General features: G+C 44.0%; 1 long non-coding RNA gene across 1 annotated transcript; it reads right to left on the bottom strand.

The window, feature by feature from the left end:
• Window positions 1–17,113: 17,113 nt before the first annotated feature.
• LOC123253276 lies at window positions 17,114–21,109 on the bottom strand. The gene is made up of 5 exons (XR_006506597.1): window positions 20,870–21,109; window positions 20,296–20,354; window positions 19,528–19,598; window positions 18,321–18,374; window positions 17,114–17,184 (listed from the first exon to the last, which is right to left on the bottom strand). It is a non-coding gene; the product is annotated as an uncharacterized LOC123253276 (long non-coding RNA).
• Window positions 21,110–21,513: the final 404 nt, after the last annotated feature.

Genomic DNA, 21,513 nt, shown 5'->3' with positions numbered 1-21,513 from the left:
CTCCCTCTTTCCCACTCACCAAGTGGCTTCACTGATCCATCCCTCAGCGGTAGTGCCTTGGCTGTCCTTTCTGCCTATTCTTTCAGTAACCTGAGAAGAGAATTCACCCAGGCCTAGTGATGAGAAATCACAGAGTCCTGCCAGGTACTCTCTCTCTGTCTCTGTCTCCTCCTCTTAACCTCCTCTCCCCTCCCTCCCAAATGTAGTAAGTTGTACAGATTATAACACTGAATATTAATAATCACAAGGCTAAAAAGTTTCTGAAGAAATGCCTATTTTAGCAGGAACTTGAATGAAGCCAAGAAGGGTGGGTTAGTCTGCCATGACTCAATGAAGCTCACTGTGCTTCATCCTCCTGGTGTGACCAGTAGTTTCCTTAACTCCTTTTATGTGTTCTAGAATTGAGAGGGGGGGGGTCAGGCCTATTGTCTTTTAATACTCATACTCTTCCCTCTTTCCCCCTTTTAGGAAAAATATACTATATATGCAGGCAGTAGTATTCTAGCCCAGCACCCCCTTTTCCACTCACCCAAATGTTTCACTGATCCATCCCTCTTCTCCTAGTGACTCAGATGTGCTATTTGCCTTTTTTCCTTAACCTGAGAAGAGAGAGTACATTCAGGCCAGGTGATGTGAATTCATTGAGTCCTGTTGTCAGGTGCCATCTTCTGTCTCTCTTGGTCTCTGTGTCTCTAACTCTCCCCCATCCCCCAACTCCCTCTTTTCCTGACTCATTTACCCCACCCACCTCTCTCTCTCCTTGTCTTCACCCTTCCTCTCCCCTTCAACCCTCTCCTTTTATTCTTTTTCTTTTTCTATTTCTCTCTCCTCCACATCTCTCTATTTCTTCCTCCCTTGACTGTCTTTCCTCTACTCTCCCTCTCTCCCTCAATCCCACCCTCCTATCATACAAATGTTACTACAATGTCACAAAGGGAGTAAGTTACACAGATTACAACACTGAGAACTGACATCACCCAGATGAAAAGTTCCTGTAGAAAATGAGATTTTATAGCAGGGATTTGGAGGAAGGCAAGGAAGGCAGGATAACTCTGGCATAATATCTTGGAACCAGCACCTTCTCTAATGAATTCTAGAATGTTAGCAAAGAAAGAAATCAAGTCCATTGGCTTATAATATCCAAAATCTCCCTTCTTTTCCTTTTAGGACAGTGGACCTTATTCATTATTCCATCCAAGGGCCCACCTTCCTACTCACCAGGGTGTTTCACTGACAGATTCCTGGCTGGCAGCGACTTGGCTATGCATTCAGCTAATTAACATAAGAGAGTTCACCAAAGCCGACAGTACAAATCATTGAGGCCTATCAGATTCTCTTTTTTTCTTTCTATCTTCCTTTATTTTTTGTTCCTTTTTCCCCTCAGCTTCTTCCTTTTTTTACTGTCCCTTTTATTGTTCTCTCCTTTTGACTCCCCCTCATCCTCTCCCACCCCTTCAATCCATCCTTATTTTTTTCCTTCCTCATACTCTCTTCCTCTAATCTCTCTTACTCACCCTGTCCACCATGCTCCACTTAGCCATCTCCCTCCTTCCTACTCCATTCTCTCTGTCTGTCTGCCTCTCCCCCTCCTCCATTTCCTCCATTTCCTCCTCCTTCATACTGTCTTCCCCCTGACCTTTCTTACCCAACTGTTTTTCCCCTTTTCTCCTTTCTCCCCCAATGGCCTCTCTTCTCTCTGCCTCAATTCTCAACAATCTCCTACAATGGACTAAAAATAAAAGTTACATAGAATCTAACACTGATGATTGATAAACCACAGGGATGAAAGCTTTCTGTAGATCAGTAGGGACCTGAAGGAAGCCAGGGAGGGCAGGGATACTCTGGTGTGACTTCTGCTTAATGAAGCTCACTACGTTTACTCTCCTGGTGTGACCAGTAGTTTCCATAACTACCTTTATGTGCTCTAGAATCCTGAGGGAAAGGGAAGTCAAACCAATTGGCTTTTAATATATGGACTCTACTCTTCCCTATTTTAGGAAAAAGGGGCCAATTCATATAACATTCTAGCCCAGGGCCCACCCTCCCAGACACCCAAGCATTTCACATGAACCATTTGTCTTTGGTAGTGGCTCAGTGGTTCTGACTCCTTTTTCATTAATCACTCTTTCTCTGTCTGTCTGTCTCTCTGGTCTTTGCTTCCATGTCGCTGTGGAAAAAGAGTTAATTGGACCCTGGCTACAAGTAAGGTGTTTCTCATTCCTTCAGAAAGGAGAGGAAGGAGGGTGAGGTGACACCAGCTTTGGCCACTTGTTATCTAATCTACAGGAGGCAAAGCATGACCCTGAGGCCTATCTGAGCTCTGGGCCATCCCAGGTGCTCAGAGAAGAGCTTTCCCAGGAATAGGGGGGCCCACATGGACCCCGGGAGAGCTTTGCAGGAGGAGGGTTCGGGTTTCAGGGGGCACTTCTTCCACCCCCTTCTTCTCTTACCTGTTGAATTTATAATTCTCTCTGTCTCTCCACCCTCTCCCAATTTCACTCATAGAATTGACTCCCCCAATGTCACAAAGGTATTATATACTGTTTAAACTGATGGTCACTTGGATGGAAAGTTACTATAGATCAGATTTTAAAAGGGACCTGAAGGAAGCCAGGGAGGGCAGGGATACTCTGGTCTAACTTGTGCTTCATGAAGCTAACTATTATCACCCTCCTTTTGACTTGGTAGAAAAAGAAAACAACCCAGCTGATTTATAATGACTCTAGTCTTCCATCTTCTTTAGGAAGAATAGGCCACATGAAGTATCGTAGTGGAGGGCCCCCTTTTTCCAACTGACCAAGGTCTTTCACTGATCCATCCCTGCCTGGCAATGACTTGGCTCTTCCATCTTCCCATTCTTCCATTACCCTGAAAAGAGAGCTCATGGAGATGTAGTGACTTCAATTCACTGTGTCTTGTTAGATTCTCTCTCTCTGTTTCTTCCCCACTTCCTTTGCTTCTCTCACCACTCCCCCTCTTTTCTCTAATAGCCATCTTTATCTTCTGCTCTCCCATTCTTTCTCCCTCAACCTTAAACTACTCCTCCTCTCTTTCTTCTTCCTTCTCACTCTTACTCACTCATACTCTTTTCTTGTCAGTCTCTCTCCCCCACTATCTTCCACCTCTTCCTGTGTACCCATCTCTCTCCTTCCCACTCTTTCTCTCTGACAGTGTCTCTTCCTCCCTCTTCCCCCGTTGTCCACTCTCAAACAATAGTCTCCTACAATGTAAAAATATAGTGGGGCAGCTGGGTAGCTCAGTGGAGTAAGAGTCAGGCCTAGAGACAGGAGGTCCTAGGTTCAAACCAGGCCTCAGCCACTTCCCAGCTGTGTGACCCTGGGCAAGTCACTTGACCCCCATTGCCCACCCTTACCACTCTTCCACCTATGAGACAATACATCGAAGTACAAGGGTTAAAAAAATATATATATAGTAAATTGAATGGATTATAGGATAGAAAGTTGGATAATCACAGGGAGAAAAGTTCCTGAAGAAATTCTGACTTTAGCAGGAGTCTGAATGAAGCCAAGAAGGGTAGGTAGGTAAGTCTGTCAATGAAGCTCACTATGCTCACCCACCCTGTGTGACCAGTAGTTTCCATAACTACCTTCATGTGCTCTAGAATCCTGAGGGAGAGGGAAGTGCAGGCAGTTGTCTTAATATCCAGATTCTTTCTCCTTCCCAAGTTGAAGGACAATGGCCATTATTTGCAGTATTCAAATACACCAACCACCCCGTTGTTCCCACTCACCAAGATGCTTCAGTGATTCATCAATCAGTGGTAGCACCTTGGCTATCCTTTCTGGCTGTTCTTAAAATAACCTGAGAAGAAAGTTCACCCAGGCCTGGTGATGAGAAGAAATCACCGAGTCCTGCCAGGTGCTCCCTCTCCCACCCCTCCCTTCCTTCATCCCAAATGTAGTAAGTTGTACAGATTATAACACTGAATATTAATAATCACAAGGATAAAAAGTTCCTGAAGAAATGCCTATTTTAGTAGGAACTTGAATGAAGCCAAGAAGGGTGGGTTAGTCTGCCATGACCTGTACTCAATGAAGCTCACTGTGCTTCACCCTCCTGGTGTGACCAGAAGTTTCCCTAACTTCTTTTATGTGTTCTAGAATTGAGAGGAGGGTCAGGCCTATTGTCTTTTAATACTCATACTCTTCCCTCTTTCCCCCTTTTAGGAAAAATATACCTTTTGCAGGAATATTCTAGCCCAGCGCCCCCCCCCCTTTCCCACTCACCCAGGTGTTTCACTAATCCATCCCTCTCTCCTAGTGACTCAGATGTGCTATTTGCCTTTTTTCCATTAACTTGAGAAGAGAGAGTTCATTCAGGCCCAGAAAAGTGAATTCACCGAGTCCTGTTGTCAGGTGCCATCTTCTGTCTCTGTTGGTCTCTGTGTCTCCAACTCTTCCCCATTCCCCAACTCACTCTTTTCCTGACTCTTTTATCCCACCCTCTCTATTTATCTTCACCCTTCCTCTCTCCCCTTCAACCCTCTCCTTTTTTTCCTTTTTCCTTTTTCTATTTCTCTCCTCCAACTCTATTTCTTCCTTCCTCAATCTCTTCCCATAATGTCTCTTCCCTTGACTGTCTTTCCTCTATTCTGCCCTTCCTCAACACCCCCACCCTCCTATCATACAAATGTTACTACAATGTCACAAAGGGAGTAAGTTACACAGATTATAATACTGAGGACTGACATCACCCAGATGAAAAGTTCCTGTAGAAAATGAGATTTTAGCAGGGATTTGGAGGAAGGCAAGGAGGGCAGGATAATTCTAGCATAATGTCTTGGGACCAGCACCTTCTCTAATGAGTTCTAAAATGGTAGCAAAGAAAGAAATCAAGTCCACTGGCTTATAATATCCAAAATCTCCCCTCTTTTCCTTCTAGAAACAGAGGAGGTTTTCCATTATTCCATCCAAGGGCCCACCTTCTTCCCACTCCCCAAGATTTTTCACTGACAGATCCCTGACTGGCAGTGACTTGGTTGTACATTCAGCCCATTAACCTAAGAGGGGAGTTCACCAAGGCCTATTAACAAGAATTCTTTGAGGCATGTCAGATTCTCTTTTTAGCTTTCTTTCTTCTTTTCTTCCTTTCTTTCTTTCTTAGCTTCCTCCTTTCTTCACTGCCCCTCTTCTTTTCCTGTTCTCCACCTTTTGTCTCCCCCCTCACTCTCTCTCTCCTTTCATCAGTCCATCCTTATTTCTCACTTTCTTCCCTCATCATACTCTCTCTTCCCCTAATCTCTCTCTTACTCACACTGTCCACCCCACTCTAGTTAGCCATCTCCCTCCTTCCTACTTGATTCTCTGTTTCTGTCTCTCTCCTCCTCCTCCCTCCATCCTCCATTTCCTCCTCCTTCATCTGGTCTTCCCCCTGACTTTTCTCACCCAAATTTTTTCTTCCTTTCTCCTTCTCCCCACAATGTCCTCTTCTCTCTGCCTCAACTCTCAAATATCTTCTACAATGGACCAAAGATAGTAAGTTGCATAGAATCTAATACTGATGATTGATAATCACAGGGATGAAAACTTCCGGTAGATGATTCAATAGGGAACTGAAGGAAGCCAAGGAGGGCAGGGATACTCTCTGGTCTGACCTCTGCTTAATGAAGCTCACTATTATTCTCACCCTCCTTTTGGGATCTCTATCTTCTAGAACTTGTTGAATCTGTTCTCCATTCCTGGAAGAGGAAAAAATCAAGCTCACTGATTCATCATGTCCAGAGACTCTTCCCTCTTCTCATTTTATCCATAAAATGCTTATTGCAGCATCCCAGCACAGAGCCCCCTCACCCACTCCCCAAAGTGTTTCATTGATCCATGCCTTGCTCTCAGGCCTGTTATCAGATTCATTTTGTCTCTCTATCCACTTCCTCTTTTCTGTATTTGCCCTCTTTTCCCCATTTTCCTCCTCTCTTTTATCTCTCCCTCCCTCGCAAGTACTCCCCTTCTTTCTCTCCCCACTCTTTCTCTGCCCTCTCTTCAGCCCTAGTTTTCTCCCACTGATTATCCTCCTCCTCCCCCCCACTCTCATATAAAACTGTAAGGCAATGCCACAAAGGTGGTACATTGCAGAGGTTATAACAATGAGGCCCTATAATCACAAAGGGGACAAGTCCATGTGGAAATTTAGATTTCAGTAGAGACCTGAAGGAAGCCAGGGAGGGCAGGGTTAGACCTGCTCTTAATGAAGCTCACTATGCTCACTCTCCTGATGTGGCCACTAGTTTCCATAACTACCTTCATGTGCTCTAGAATCCTGAGGGAGAGGGGAAGGTACAGCCAATTGGCTTTTCCTATACAGACTCTTTCCTCTTCTCTTTTTTAGGAAAAACTGGCCATTTTTATAACATTCTAGCCCAGGGCCCACTCTCCCAAGCACCCAAGTGTTTCACTTGAACCATCTGTCATTGGTAGTGGCTCAGTGGTTCTATCTGTCCCATTTTTTTTAACCCTTGTACTTTGGTGTATTGTCTCATAGGTGGAAGATTGGTAAGGGTGGGCAATGGGGGTCAAGTGACTTGCCCAGGGTCACACAGCTGGGAAGTGGCTGAGGCCTGGTTTGAACCTAGGACCTCCTGTCTCTAGGCCTGACTCTCACTCCACTGAGCTACCCAGCTGCCCCCTATCTGTCCCATTTTTATTAATCTCTCTGTCTCAGTCTCTCTCTCTCTGGTCTTTGCTTCCATGTTGCTGTGGTGAAAGAGTAAGTTGGACCTTGGCTACAAGTAAGGTGTTTCTCATTCATTCAGAAAGGAGAGGAAGGAGGGTGAGGGTGACACCAGCTTTGGCTACTTGTTATCTAATCTACAGGAGGCAAAGCATGACCCTGAGGGTGGACTCGCGTTTCTCCACTGCTTACTTTCCCCACTCCCTTCTATTACCTGTTGAATTGATATTTCTCTCTCTGTCTCTCTCTTTCTCACCACCCCTCCCCCAATTTCATTTATAGAATTGTCTTCCACAATGTCACAAAGATATTACATATTGTATAAACTGATGGTCACATGGATGGAAAGTTACTATAAATCAGATTTTAGTAAGGACCTGGAGGAAGCCAGGAAGGGCAGAGATACTCTGGTCTAACTTGTGCTTCATGAAGCTAACTCTGCTCCTCCTACTTTTGGCCCCTGTATCAAGGGGTCCCAGAGTCTTGGTAGAAAAATAAAACAACCCAGCTGATTTATAATTGACTCTAGTCTTCCATCTTCTCCTTTAGAAAAAATGGGCCACATGAAGTATTGTGGTGGAGGGTCCCCTTTCCCACTCACCAAGGTCTTTCACTGATCCATCCCTGGCTGGCAATGACCTGGCTGTTCCATCTTCCTATTCTTTCATTACCCTGAAAAGAGAGCTCATGGAGATCTAGTGACTTGAATTCACTGAGTCTTGTTAGATTCTCTGTTTCTTTCTTCTTCCATTCTCTTCCCCCACTACCTCTTCTCTTCCTCTCTCACTGCTCCCTCTCTTTTCTCTACCATATGTTTTATCCTCTGGCCTCCCCATCTCTCTTCCCTTCTCTCCCTTTTAAACTCAACCCCCCCTCCTTCTTTCCTCCTCTTTCTTCTTCCTTCTCACTCTTACTTGACTATGCATACCCTTTCTTGTCAGTCTCTCCCACTATCTTCCCTCTCTTCCCGATTACCCATCTCTTCCTCTCTCTCCCCTTCTCTTTCTCTCTCTGACAGTATGTCTTTCTCTCCCTCCCTCTCTCTTCCCCCCTCCACTCTCATCTCATACAAGGTTCTCCTACAATTTAAAAAGATAGTAAGTTGAATAGCTTATTAGACTGAAGATTAATAATCATGAAGATGAGAACTTCCTGGAGAAATTTTGATTTTAGCAAGAACTTCAGTGAAGCCAAGAAGGGCAGGTTAGTCTGTCATGGCCTGTACTCAATGAAGCTCACTATGCTCACACACCCTGTGTGACCAAAAGTTTCCATAACTACCCTTCATGTGCTCTAACATCCTGAGGGAGAGGGAAGTCATCCCAGGCTGATGTCTTAATATCCAGACTCTTCCTCCTTCCCAATTTGAAGGAAAATGGCCATTTGCAGTATTCAAATACACCAACCACCCCCTGTTCCCTCTCACCAAGATGCTTAAGTGTTTAATCCAATCCCTCAGTGGTAGCACCTTGACTATCCTTTCTGGCTGTTCTTAAAATAACCTGAGAAGAAAGTTCACCCAGGCCTGGTGATTAGAAATCACTGAGTCCTGCAGGTGTGCTCTCTCTCTCCTCCTTTCCCTTTATCTTCCTCTTAACCACTCTCCCTCCCTCCCAAATGTAAGTTATACAGATAATAACACTGAACATTAATAATCACAAGGATAAAAAGTTCCTGAAGAAATGCCTATTTTAGCAGTAACTTGAATGAAGCCAAAAAGGGCAGATTAGTCAGATCAGTCTGTCATGACCTGTATGTACTCAATGAAGCTCACTGTGCTTCAGAACCCTCCTGGTGTAACCAGAAGTTTCCCTAACTCCTTTTATGTGTTCTAGAATTGAGAGGAGGGTCAGGGCCTATTGTCTTTTAATACTCATACTCTTCCCTCTTTCCCCCTTTTAGGAAAAATATACCTTTTGTAGGAATATTCTAGCCCAGCACCCCCCCCCCTTTCCCACTCACCCAGGTGTTTCACTGATCCATCCCTCTTTCTGGTAGTGACTCAGATGTGCCATTTGTCTTTTTCCCATTAATCTGAGAAGAGAGAGTTCATTCAGGCCCAGAAATGTGAATTCACTGAGTCCTGTTGTCAGGTGCCATCTTCTGTCTCTGTTGGTCTTTGTGTCTCTGACTCTCTTCTCTCCATTCCTGGAACTCCCTCTTTTCCTGACTCTCTTTTACCGCACCTCTCTCTCTTCTTGTCTTTCCCATTCCTGTCCTTCAACCTCTTTTATTCCATTTTTCTATATTTCTCTCCTCCATCTCTCTCCATTTCTTCCTTCCTCAGTCTCTCTTCCCATAATGCCTCTTTCCCTTGACTGTCTCTTACTCTCCCCTTCCCTCAACCCCACCCTCCTGTCATACAAATGTTACTAAATTACACAGATTACAACACTGAGGACTGACATCACTCAGATGAAAAGTTCCTGTAGAAAATGAGATTTTAGCAGCGATTTGGAAGAAGGCAAAGAGGGCAGGATAACTCTGGCATAACATCTTGAGACCAGCACCTTCTTTAATGAGTTCTAAAATGGTAGCAAAGAAAGAAATCAAGTCCACTGGCTTATAATATCCAAAATCTCCCTTCTTTTCCTTTTAGGAACAGTGGACCTTATTCATCATTCCATCCAAGACCCACCTTCCCACTCCCCAAGATTTTTCACTGACAGATCCCTGACTGGCAGTGACTTGGCTGTGCATTCAGCCCATTAACCTAAGAGGGGAGTTCACCAAGGCCTATTGACTACTAGAATTCACTGAGCCCTGTCAGATTCTCATTTTACCTTTCTTTCTCAGCTTCCTTTCTTTACTGCACCTCTCTTCTAGTTCTCCCTTTTTCTCCTCCTCATTCTCTGTCTGATATTCTCTTAAATATCTCCTACAATGGCCCAAAGATAGTAAGTTGCTTAGAATCTAACACTGATCTTGGATAATCCCAGGGATGAAAACTTCCTGTAAAAGATCACATTTTAATAGGGACCTGAAGGAAGCCAGGGAGAGCTGGGTTAGACCTGCTCTTAATGAAGCTCACTATGCTCACTCTCCTGTTGTGGTCACTAGTTTCCATAACTACCTTCATGTGCTCTAGAATCCTGAGGGAGAAGGAAGTTCAGCCAGTTAACAGACTCTTTCCTCTTCCCTATTTTAGGAAAAAATGGCCATTTGTAACATTCTAGCCCAGGGCCCACTCTCCCAGACACCCAAGTGTTTCACTTGAACCATCTGTCATTGGTATGGCTCAGTGGTTTTATCTGTGTCCTTTTTACTAATCTGTCTCTGTCTCTCTGTCTCACTGTGTCTCTCTGTCTCTGTGTCTTTGTCTCTCTCTCTTCTTTCTCCTGTCACCATCTCCTCTTCTATCTTCACTACATTATCTACACATTTAACCAGTCCTGTAGGCAGGGTAAGTGGAAGAGACAACAACAGGATCATAAAGGCTGTGGGAGAAAAAATAGATGAGAACCATGTTAAGAGGGAGAGAGAGAATCTACCCTGAGACAGAGCTCATATTTGAATTCACCATATCATGCTTGTGCTCTCATTTTCTCTGCCTCTATTTTCTTCTGCCTTCTTTCTCTCACTCCTTTTCTCTTCACAATCCCTCCCCCTTTTCTTTACTTCCTCTTTCTCTTTGCTCTTCTCTCTTCTACTCCTCCTCCCTCCCCTTCTTCCTTCCCTTTTTCCTTTTCCCCCTTTCTCCCTCTCTCTCTAGTCCCTTTTCTACCCCACCATCTTTTTCCCACTCTCCCTTCTCTCCCTTTCTTTCTCCCTTTCCTATATTCTTCCTTATTCTCTTACCTACCTAGCTCTCCCCTTCCCCTCTCTCTGACCCCTACCCCCTTTTGTCCATCTCTTCCATGAGCTCTCTCAATCCTTCTATCTCTTCTCTCTCCTTTTCTCTGTCTGCCTCTTCTATTCACCCTTTCTCTTATACCTCTCCCCTTTCCCCCTTCTCTCTTCTTTCCCTCTCTTCTCCCTCTTTTCCTTCTCCCTCTCATATAAATGATTCATATAAAGTCACAAAGGGAGTAAGTTGCAGAGATACCAACACTGAGGAAAGATAAGACCCCTAATAAAAGTTTCCTGTAGAAATTTAGATTTCAGAAGGGACTTTTAAAGGAATAAAGGGAGGGCAGGGCTAGTCTGTCATGACCTGTGCTTAATGAAGCTCACTATCTATGCTCACCCTCCTTGTGTGACCACCAGTACTTTCCATAGATTCCATAGCTCCTTTTCTTGATAACTTCTTTTATGTGGAGAGAGAGAGAAGGGCAAGTTGTTCCCTCTTCCTCATTTTAGGAACAAGATTCCATTTGCATTATTCCCTCCAAGGGCCCACCTTCCTACTCACCAAGGCAGCATTGACTTGGCTGTGCATTCTACCAATTCTTTCATTAACCCAAGAAGGGAGTTTACCTAAGTCTAGTGACTTGAATTCACTGAGTCCCCCCCTCTCATATTCTCCCCTTTGCCTTTCTCTCACACAAGTCTTCCTTTTCTTCTTTACTCTCCCTTTCCCCTGGTCTTCTCTCCCCCTCTTCACTCTCTCCCTTCAACCCCTGCCTTCTCTCCCTCCCTATATCTTCTTCCCTCATATCTGTCTTCCCCAACCTCTCTGTCACTACTTTCTTCCTCCTTGGGCCTCCCTGCCAATGCTCTCTCTCCCCCCTCAACCTCATACAAATGTCTCCTACAATGATACAAAGGTACTAAATTGCATAGGATCTAATACTGATGATGAACAATCACAGGGATCAAAACTTCCTGTAGAAGATCAGATTTTAGTAGGGAGGGTCAGGAAACTCTGGTCCCATTTGTGCTTAATGAAGACAACTATGTTCATCCTCCATTTGGGACCAGTACCTTCTATAACTCACTTAAGGTGTCATAGAATCTTGGCAGAGAAAGAAACCAAGTCTACAAGCTTATAATGTCCAAACACTCCCCCCCCCTTTACTCCCTCCTTTAGGAACAATGGGCCATTTGCTTTATTCCTGACCTGGGCCCCCCCCTTTTCCTATTCAGCAAGGTGTCTGAATTGTAGATACCTCAATGGCATTGATTGTTGCTGTTCCATCTTTCTATTCTTCCATTAACCAGAGAAGGGAGCTCAGCCAGGACAAGTCACTTAAATTCACCGAGTCCTGTCAGATTATCTCCCTAGCTTTCTTTCTGTTTTTCATTATTCTTTTCTCTACTCTCCTTATTTCCCCCTAATCTCTCCCCTTCTCACTTGTTCTCTCTTCTACCCACTCCCTTTTATGCCTCTTTCCCCATCCCTGCCCACTTTCCACCCCTCAATAGTCTTTCTTCACCTAATCTCTCGCACTGATTCTCTTCTCTACTGCTCCCCTCCCCCCCTCCTCTTTACCATTTTCTCTCTTCTCAACTCCTCTCATACACATGTGATATAAATGAGATGTGCCATATGATGTCACAAAGGTGGTATGTTGCCTAGATTATAATGCTGAGGATTAATAATTACATTGATCAAAAGTTCCTATAGAAGGTCAGGTTTTACCAATGGCTTGAAGGAAGCCAGGAAGGGCAGGGTTAGACCTGTGCTTAATGAAGCTCACTATGCTCACCCTTCCTGGTATGTCCAGTAGTTTCCATAACTACCTTTATGTGTTCTAGAATCCTGAGAGAGAAAGAGAAGTTTAAATTATTGTCTTAATATCCAGACTCTTCCTTCTTCCCCACTCTAGGAAATATGGGCCATTTGCAGTATTCTGGCCCAGTACCTCCCTCTTTCCCACTCACCAAGTGGCTTCACTGATCCATCCCTCAGTGGTAGTGCCTTGGCTGTCCTTTCTGCCTATTCTTTCAGTAACCTGAGAAGAGAATTCACCCAGGCCTAGTGATGAGAAATCACAGAGTCCTGCCAGGTACGGTACTCTGTCTCTCCACCTCCCTTCACTCTTCCTATTAACCTCTCTCCCTCCACTTTTCCTTCCCTCCCAATGATCTCTGTCCTGCCACGGCCCCCAATACAAACGTCTCCTACAATGTCACAAAAATAGTAAGTTGCATAGAATATAACAATGATCATTGATAATCACTGGGAAGAAAACTTCCTGTAGAATATCAAATTTTAATAGGGACTTGAAGGAAGCCAGGGAGGGCAGAGATATTCTGGTCTGACTTGACCTTCATGAAGCTAACTCTGCTCCTTCTCCTTTTGGCCCCTGTTATCAAGGTGTCCCAGAATCTTGGTAGAAAAGGAAATTAACCCTGCTCATTTCCTATGACTCTAGTCTTCCATCGTCTTTTAGGAAGAATGGGCCATTTGAAGTATTGTAGTGTAGGGCCCCCTTTTTCCAACTGACCAAGGTCTTTCACTGATCCATCCCTGGCTGGCAATGACTCGGCTCTTCCATCTTCCTATTCTTTCATTACCCTGAAAAAGAGAGCTCATGGAGATGTAGTGACTTGGATTCACTGAATCCTGTTAGATTCTTTCTGTTTCTTTCTCCCTCTCTCCCCCCACCTTCCTCTTCTTCTCCCCTCACTCACAGCTCCCTCTTTTCTCTGTCTTCTTATCCTCTGGTCTCCCTTTCTCTCTCCCTCTTCCCTTAAAATCCTTCCTCCTCTCTTTCTTCTTCTCTCTCTTACCCACTCATACCCTTTCTTATCATAGTCTCTCTCCTACTATCTTCCCCTTCTCTTCCAACTTACCCATCTCTCTCTTTCCTACTCTCTCTTTCTCTGACAGAATGTCTGTTCTCTCCCTCTCTTCCCCCTCCACTATCATACAAGTGTCTCCTACAATGTAAAAAAGACAGTAAAAGTTGAATAGCTCATAAGATTGAAGATTAATAATCACAAGGATGAAAATTTCCTGAAGAAATTGATTTTAGCAGGAACTTGAATGAAACCTGTCATGACCTGTACTCAATGAAGCTCATTATGCTCACCCACCCTTTATACCAGTAGTTTCCATAACTACCTTTATGTGCTCTAGAGTCCTGAGGGAGAGGAAGTGCAGCCAAATGGTTTTTGATATACAGACTCTTTCCTCTTCTCTATTTTAGGAAAAAGTGGCCATTTGTAACATTCTAACCTAGGACCCACTCTCCCATACATCCAAGTATTACATTTCAACCATCCATCATTGGTAGTGGGCCTTAGTGGTTCTATTTCCTTTTTCATTAATCTGTCTCTGTCTCTGTCTCTGTCTCTCCCCCTACCCCCAACCTCACTCTCACAGAATTATCTCCTACAATGTCACAAAGGTATTACATATCATATAAACTGATAGTCTCTCATGAATGGATAGTTCCTAGAGATCAGATTTTAGTAAGGACCTGAAGGAAGCCAGGGAGGGCAGAGGATGAATCTAACTATGATCACCATCCTTTTGGTCTCTGTATCTTTTATAACTTCTTAAAGGTGTCCCAGAATCTTGATAGGAAAAAAATCAATCCCTCTAATTTATAATGACTCTAGGTTTTTTTCCGTTTTAGGAAAAATTGTCCATATGAAGTATTGTATAGTGGAGGGTTGCCTTTCCCACTCACCAAGGTCTTTCACTGATCCATCCCTGGCTGGCACTTCCACCTTCCTATTCTTTTATTCAGTACTCTGAGATGAGAGCTCATAGGGACCCTCTAACTTGAATTCACTGAGTTCTATCTGATTCTCTCAGTCTCTATTTTTCTATTCCTCTTCACTATTTCTCTTCTTCTTCCTCCTCCTTCCTCTTCTTTCCCCCTTCTCTTTCTCCCTCTGTCTTACTTTTGTTGCGCTCTCTCTCTCTCAGTCTTCCTACAATGTGTCTCCTACAAAGTCATCAGTGTAGCAAGTTGCATAGATTACAACACTAAAGACTGACAATTACACTGATAAAAAGTTGATGTAGAAATTCCTATTTTTGCAGGAACTTGAATGAAGCCAAAAAGGGTGGGTTAGTCTGCCATGAACTATACTCAATGAAGCTCACTGTGCTTCACCCTCCCTCCTGGCATGGCCAGTAGTTTCCTTAACTCCTTTTATGTGTTCTAGAATTGAGAGGGTGGGAGTCAGACCTATTATCTTTTAATACTCATACTCTTCCCCCTCTTTCCCCATTTTAGGAAAATATATTATTTGCAGTACTCTAGCCCCAGTGCCCCATTTCCCACACACCCAGGAGTTTCATTGATCCATCCATCCCCTTCCTTTCTGGTAGTGACTCAACTGTGCTGTTTGCCTTTTTTCCCATTAACCTGAGAAGTTGGGTGTGAAAAGTCAATGGGAAGACAGTATGAAGGAGGGAAGAAATGAAGGGAGATGGAGGTGGAGAGAGACAGAGAATGGAGTAGGAATGAGGGAGATGGCTAACTAAATAGATCGTAGAGCGGGTCGACAGTAAGTAAGAGAGATTATGGGAAGAGTGATTTGAATTCAGTGAGTCCAGGGTCAGGTGCTATCTTCTTTCTGTCTCTGTTGGTCTCTGTGTCTCTAACTCTCCCCCATTCTCCAACTCCCTCTTTTCCTGACTCTCTTCTCTCCTTGTCTTCCCCATTCTTCTCTCTTCAACCCCTGCCCTTACTCCTTTTTCTTTCTATTTCTTTCTATCTTCCATCTCTATTTCTTCCTCCCCTCAGTCTCTCCTTCCCTTGCCTGTCTTTCCTCCTCTCCTCTCCTTCCCCCTCAACCCCACTCTCCTCTCATACAAATGTTACTACAATGTCACAAAGGGAGTAAGTTACACAGATTACAACACTGAGGACTGACATCACCCAGATGAAAAGTTCCTGTAAAAATGAGATTTTAGAAGGGATTTGGAGGAAGGCAAGGAGGGCAGGATAACTCTGGCATAATATCTTGGGACCAGCACCTTCTCTAATGAGTTCTAGAATTTTAGCAAAGAAGGAAATCAAGTCCACTGGCTAATATCCAAAATTTCCCCTTCTTTCCCTTCTAGAAACAGTGGACCTTATTCATTATTCCATCCAAGGGACCACCTTCCCACTCACCAAGGTTTTTCACTGACAGATCCCTGGTTGGCAGTGACTTGGCTGTGCATTCAGCCCACTAACCTAAGAGGGGATTTCACCAAGGCGTAATGACTAGAATTCACTGAGGCCTGTCAGATTCTCTTTTTAGCTTTCTTTCTCAGCTTCTTCCTTTCCTTACTGCCCACCTCTTTTCCTGTTCTCCCCTTTTGTCTCCTCCTCACTCTCTTCTCTCCCTCCCTTCAATCCATCCTTATTTCTGTCTCTTTCTTCACTACTCATACTCTCTTCCCATAATCTCTCTTAACTCACTATTCACCTGCTCTACTTATAGGTGGCCATCTCCCTCCTTCCTACTCTGTCTCTACCTCCTCTCCTCCTCCCTCCTCTCCTCCATTCTCCATTTCTTCCCTCTTTCATACTGCCTTCCCATTGACTTTTCACACCCATCTGTCTTTCCCCCCTTTCTCCTCTCCTAATGTCATCTCTTCTTCCAGCCTCAACTCTCAAATGTATTCTACAATGGCCCAGATAGTAAGTTGTATAACATTGATGATTGAAAATCACAGGGATGAAAACTTCCTGTAGAATAGGGGTCGGCAAAGTATGGCTCTCGAGCCATATCTGGCTCTTTTGAGGGCCAGCTATGGCTCTTTCTGCAGGAGCCATAAAGTCCTTTTTTTTTTTTCAGGTGCTGTTACAGGAGCGGCACTGTGAGCACTGTACAGCTCTCATGAAATTACATTTTAAAAAATGTGGCCTTTATGGCTCTCACAGCCAAAAAAGGTTGCCGACCCCTGCTGTAGAAGATCAGTGGGGACCTGAAGGAAGCCAGGGAGGTTAAGGATACTCTGGTGTGACTTCTGCTTAATGAAGCTCACTATGCTTATTCTCCTGGTGTGGCCAGTAGTTTCCATAACTACTTTTATGTGCTCTAGAATACCAAGGGAGAGGGAAGTGTAGCCAATTGGCTTTTAATAGAGGCTCTTTCCTCTTCCCCATTTTAGGAAAAAGTGGTCATTTGTAACATTCGAGCCCAGAGCCTACCCTCCAGACACCTAAGTATTTCACTTGAACCATGTCATTGGTAGTGGCTCAGAGGTTCTATCTGACACCTTTTTCGTTAATCTCTCTCCCATCCTTCCATCAGCCCCAAATTAACTCTCATAGAATTGTCTCCTACAATGTCACAAAGTTATTACATGTTGTATAAACTGATAGTACCATGGATGGAAAGTTACTATAGATCAGATTTTAGTGAGGACCTGGAGGAAACCCAGGGAAGGCAGGGATACTCTGGTCTGACTTGACCTTCATGAAGCTAACTCTGCTCCTCCTACTTTTGGCCCCTGCATCAAGGGGTCTCAGAATCTAGGTAGAAAAGGAAATTAACCCTCCTCATTTCCAATGACTAGTCTTCCATCTTCTCCTTTAGAAAAATGGGCCACATGAAGTATTGTGGTGGAGGGTCCCCCTTTCCCACTCACCAAGGTCTTTCACTGATCCATCCCTGCTGGCAATGACTTGGCTCTTCCATCTTCCTATTCTTTCATTTACCCTGAAAAGAGAGCTCATGGAGATCTAGTGACTTAAATTCACTGAATCTTGTTAGATTCTCTCTCCCTCTCCCTCTCTTCCCTCTCTTCTCTCTTTTCTCTACTATCTGTCTTATCCTCTAGTCTCCCCTTCTTTCTTTCTCCCTCTCCCTTTAAACTCCTCCTTTTTATTTCTTCTTCCTTCCCCCTCTCTTACCCAACTCATAGTCTTTCTTGCCATAGTCTCTCTCTCCCACTATCTTCCTCTCTTTCTGCTTACCTATCTCTCTCCTTCCCACTCTTTTTCTCTCTGACAGTATATGTCTGTCTCTCCCCTCCCTCCTTCCTCTCTCCACTCTCATACAAGGGTCTCCTATAATGTAAAAAGATAGTAAATTGACTAGATTATAGGACTGAAAGATTGATAATCACGAGGATGAAAACTTCCTGAAGAAATTCTTATTTTAGCAGGAACATCAATGAAGCCAAGAAAGGCAGGTTAGTCTGTCGTGACCTGTACTCAATGAAGCTCACTATGCTCACCTACCCTCCTCCCTGTGTGACCAAAAGTTTCCATAACTACCTTTATGTGCTCTAGAATCCTGAGGGAGAGGGATGTCCAGGTTGTTGTCTTAATAGCCAGACTCTTCTTCTTCCCTTTTTGAGGAAAAATGCAGTACACAGAGCCCAGTGCCCCCTATCCCACTCATCCAGGTATTTCCCTGTGACTATATTGTCCTTTCTACTTATTCTTTCATTAACCTAAGAAGAGACTTGATCTAGGCCTGGTGATAAGAATTTCTTAAATATTGCCAAGTGAGGGACCTATCTCTCTCCACTTTGTTTTTTCTCCTCTTCATCCCTCTTTCTTTCTCCCTCAAATTCTTTCTCCTAACTTCTCTCCCCTAAATATCTTCCTCCTTCTCCTTCCCCCCCAAAGCTCTTTCCCCATCTCCTCCCACATCTCAAATCCCAATGTCTCCTATAATATCTCAAAGACAGTAAGTTGCATAGGATAGAACACTGATTTTGGATAATCACAGAGATTCAAAGCTTCCTGTACAAGATCAGATTTTAATAGGGACCCGAAGGAAGCCAGGGAGGGCAGGGATAATCTCTGCTCTGACCTCTGCTTAATGAAGCTCACTATTATGCTCACCTTCCTTTTGGAGTCTGTACCTTCTAGAACTCATTGAATCTGTTTTCTCCAGTCCTGGAAGAGAAAGAAATCAAGCTCACTGACTCATCATGTCCTTACTCTTTTCTCTTCTCATCATTTTACCCCAAAAAGTCCTATTGTAGCATTCCAGCCCAGGGCCCCCTCACCCACTGCCCAAAGTGTTTCAATGATCCATACTTGCTCTCAGGCCTGTTATCATCAGATTCACTCTGTCTCTCTCTCTCCTCTTCCTCTTTACTGTATTTGCCCTCTTTCCCCTGCTTTCCTCCTCTCTTTTATCTCTCCTCCCTCTCTCAACTCCTTCTTTCTCTCTCCACTCTTTCTCTGCCCTCATACTCTCTCTGCTGCTGCTGCCCTAGTCTCTTCCCACTGAATCTCCCAAGTCCTGCCCACCCTTGAACTCTCATAAAACAGTGTCATGCAATGCAGCAAAGGTGGTACATTGCAGAGATTATAACAATGAGGCCCTATAATCATAAAGGGGAAAAGTCCATGTGGAAATTTAGATTTCAGTAGAGACCTGAAGGAAGCCAGGGAGGGCAGGGTTAGACCTGCTCTTAATGAAGCTCACTATGCTCACTCTCCTGGTGTGGCCACTAGTTTCCATAACTACCTTTATGTGCTCTAGAATCCTGAGGGAGAGGGAAGTGCAGCCAATTGGTTTTTCCTATACAGACTCTTTCCTTCTTCCCTATTTTAGGAAAAAGTGGCTATTTGTAACATTCTAGCCCAGGGCCCACTCTCCCAGACACCCAAGTGTTTCACTTGAACCATCTGTCATTGGTAGTGGCTCAGTGGTTCTATTTGTCCCCTTTTTATTAATCTCTCTCTTTCTTCCCACCCACTCCAACTTCACTCTCAAAGAATTGTCTCCTACAATATCACAAAGGTATTATTACATGTTGTATAAATTGAGAGTCCAATGGATGGAAAGTTTCTAGAGATCATATTTTAGTAAGGACCTGAAGGAAACCCAGGGAAGGCAGGGATACTCTGGTCTGACTTGACCTTCATGAAGCTAACTCTGCTCCTCCTCCTTTTGGCCCCTGTATCAAGGGGTCCCAGAATACAGGTAGAAAAAGAAATCAACCCTCCTCTTTTCCAATGACTCTAGTCTTCCATCTTCTCCTTTAGAAAAAATGAGCCACATGAAGTATTGTGGTAGAGGGTCCCCTTTCCCACTCACCAAGGTCTTTCACTGATCCATCCCTTCCTGGCAATGACTTGGCTCTTCTATCTTCCCATTCTTTCATAACCCTGAAAAGAGAGCTCATGGAGATCTTGTGACTTCAATTCACTGACTCTTGTTAGATTTTTTTCCTCTCTGTTTCTTTCTCCCTCCCACTTCTCCCTCTCTCTCTTCTCACTGCTCCCTCTTTTCTCTACTATTTCTGTCTTATCCTTTGGTCTCCTCTTCTTTCTTCCCTCAACCTTAAATTCCTCTTCCTCTCTTCTTCCTTACCCCTCCTACCCAACTCATATTCTTTTTTTGTCATAGTGTCTCTCTCCTACTATCTTCCCGCTCTTCCTGCTTACCCATCTCACTCTCTCTCCTCTCTCTTTCTCTCTCTCAGTATATGTCTGTCTCTCCCTCCCTCTTCCTCTCTCTACTCTCATATGTGTCTCCTACAATGTAAAAAAATAGTAAGCTGAATAGCTTATAAATTCACAACGATGAAAACTTCCTGAAGAAATTCTGATTTTAGCAGAAACTTCAGTGAAGCCAAGAAGGGCCCGATCAGTCTGTCATGACATGTACTCAATCAAGCTTACTATGCTGACCCACTCTGTGACCAGTAGTTTCCCATAACTACCTTCATGTGCTCTAGAATCCTGGGAGAGGGAAGTCCCAGGATGATGTCTTCAAAACCAGACCCTTCCTCCTTCCTCATTGGAAGGAAAATGGCCATAATTTGCAATATTCAAATACACCAACCACCCCATTCACACTCACCAATATGCTTCAGTGATTCATCCCTCAGTGGTAGCACCTTAGCCTGTTCTTAAAGTAACCTGAGAAGAAAGTTCACCCAGGCCTGGTGATGAGAAATCACTGAGTCCTGCCAGGTGCTCTCCTTCCTCTCCTCCTCCCTCCCCCCCCTCTTCCTCTTTAACACCTCTCTGCCTCCACTGACTTCACCCTTTTCCTTCCCTCCCAATTATCTGTCCTGGCCCACCCCCTAAATACAAATATCTCCTATAATGTCACAAAGATAGTAAATTGCATAGGATATAATACTGATCATTGATAATGAATCACAGGAATGAAAACTTCCTGGTAAAGATCAGGTTTTCATAGGAACCTGAAAGGAAGCCAGGGAGGGCAGGGATACTCTCTGGTCTGACTTGTGCTTAATGAAGCTAATTCTGCTCCTCCTCTCCTTTAGGCCCCAGTTTCAAGGGGTTCCAGAATCTAGGTAGAAAAGGAAATCAACTCCCCCTGATTTGTAATGACTCTAGTCTTTCTCCTTTAGAAACAATAGGCCATTTGAAGTATTGTAGTGGAGGGTCCCCCCTTTTCCACTTACCTGTCTTTCTGATCCATCCATGGCTGGCTCTTCCATCTTTCTTTTCTTTTATTTATTACCCTGTGATGAGAACTCAGGGAGACCTAGTGACTTGAATTTACTGAGTCCAATTTGATTCTCTCTGTTTCTCATTCCCTCTTCTTCCTCTTTATCTTTTTTCCTCTTCCTCCCTTCTCCCTCTCTGTCTCTCTGTCTCCCCCGATCCACTCTCATACAACTGTCTCCTACAATGTCATCAATGTAGCAAATTGCATAGATTACAACACTAAGGAAGGATTGATAATTACACTGATAAAATGATGTTGAAATTCAGATTTTAGCAGAGCCTGGAAGGAATCCAGGGAGGGCAGAATTACTTTTTCAGGACCTGTGCACAATGAAGCTAGAAGCTAACTAAGTCCACAGTCCTTTTGCAATCAGTAATGTCTATAATTCCTTTGATGTGTTCTAGCATCTTGAGGGAGAGAAGTCCAGACCAATGGCTTTTAATATTCAGACTCTTCCTTCTTCCCCATTTGAGGAAAAATCAGGCATTTGCCATATTCTAGCTGAGTGCCCCATTTCCCTCTCACCAAGTGGCTTCACTGATCCATCCCCTCAGTGGTAGTGCCTTGGCTGTCCTTTCTGCCAATTCTTTCAGTAAA

Source organism: Gracilinanus agilis, chromosome X (assembly GCF_016433145.1).
Source record: "Gracilinanus agilis isolate LMUSP501 chromosome X, AgileGrace, whole genome shotgun sequence".
Lineage (NCBI taxonomy): Eukaryota > Metazoa > Chordata > Mammalia > Didelphimorphia > Didelphidae > Gracilinanus > Gracilinanus agilis.
This window is presented reverse-complemented; position numbering and strand designations above follow the sequence as displayed.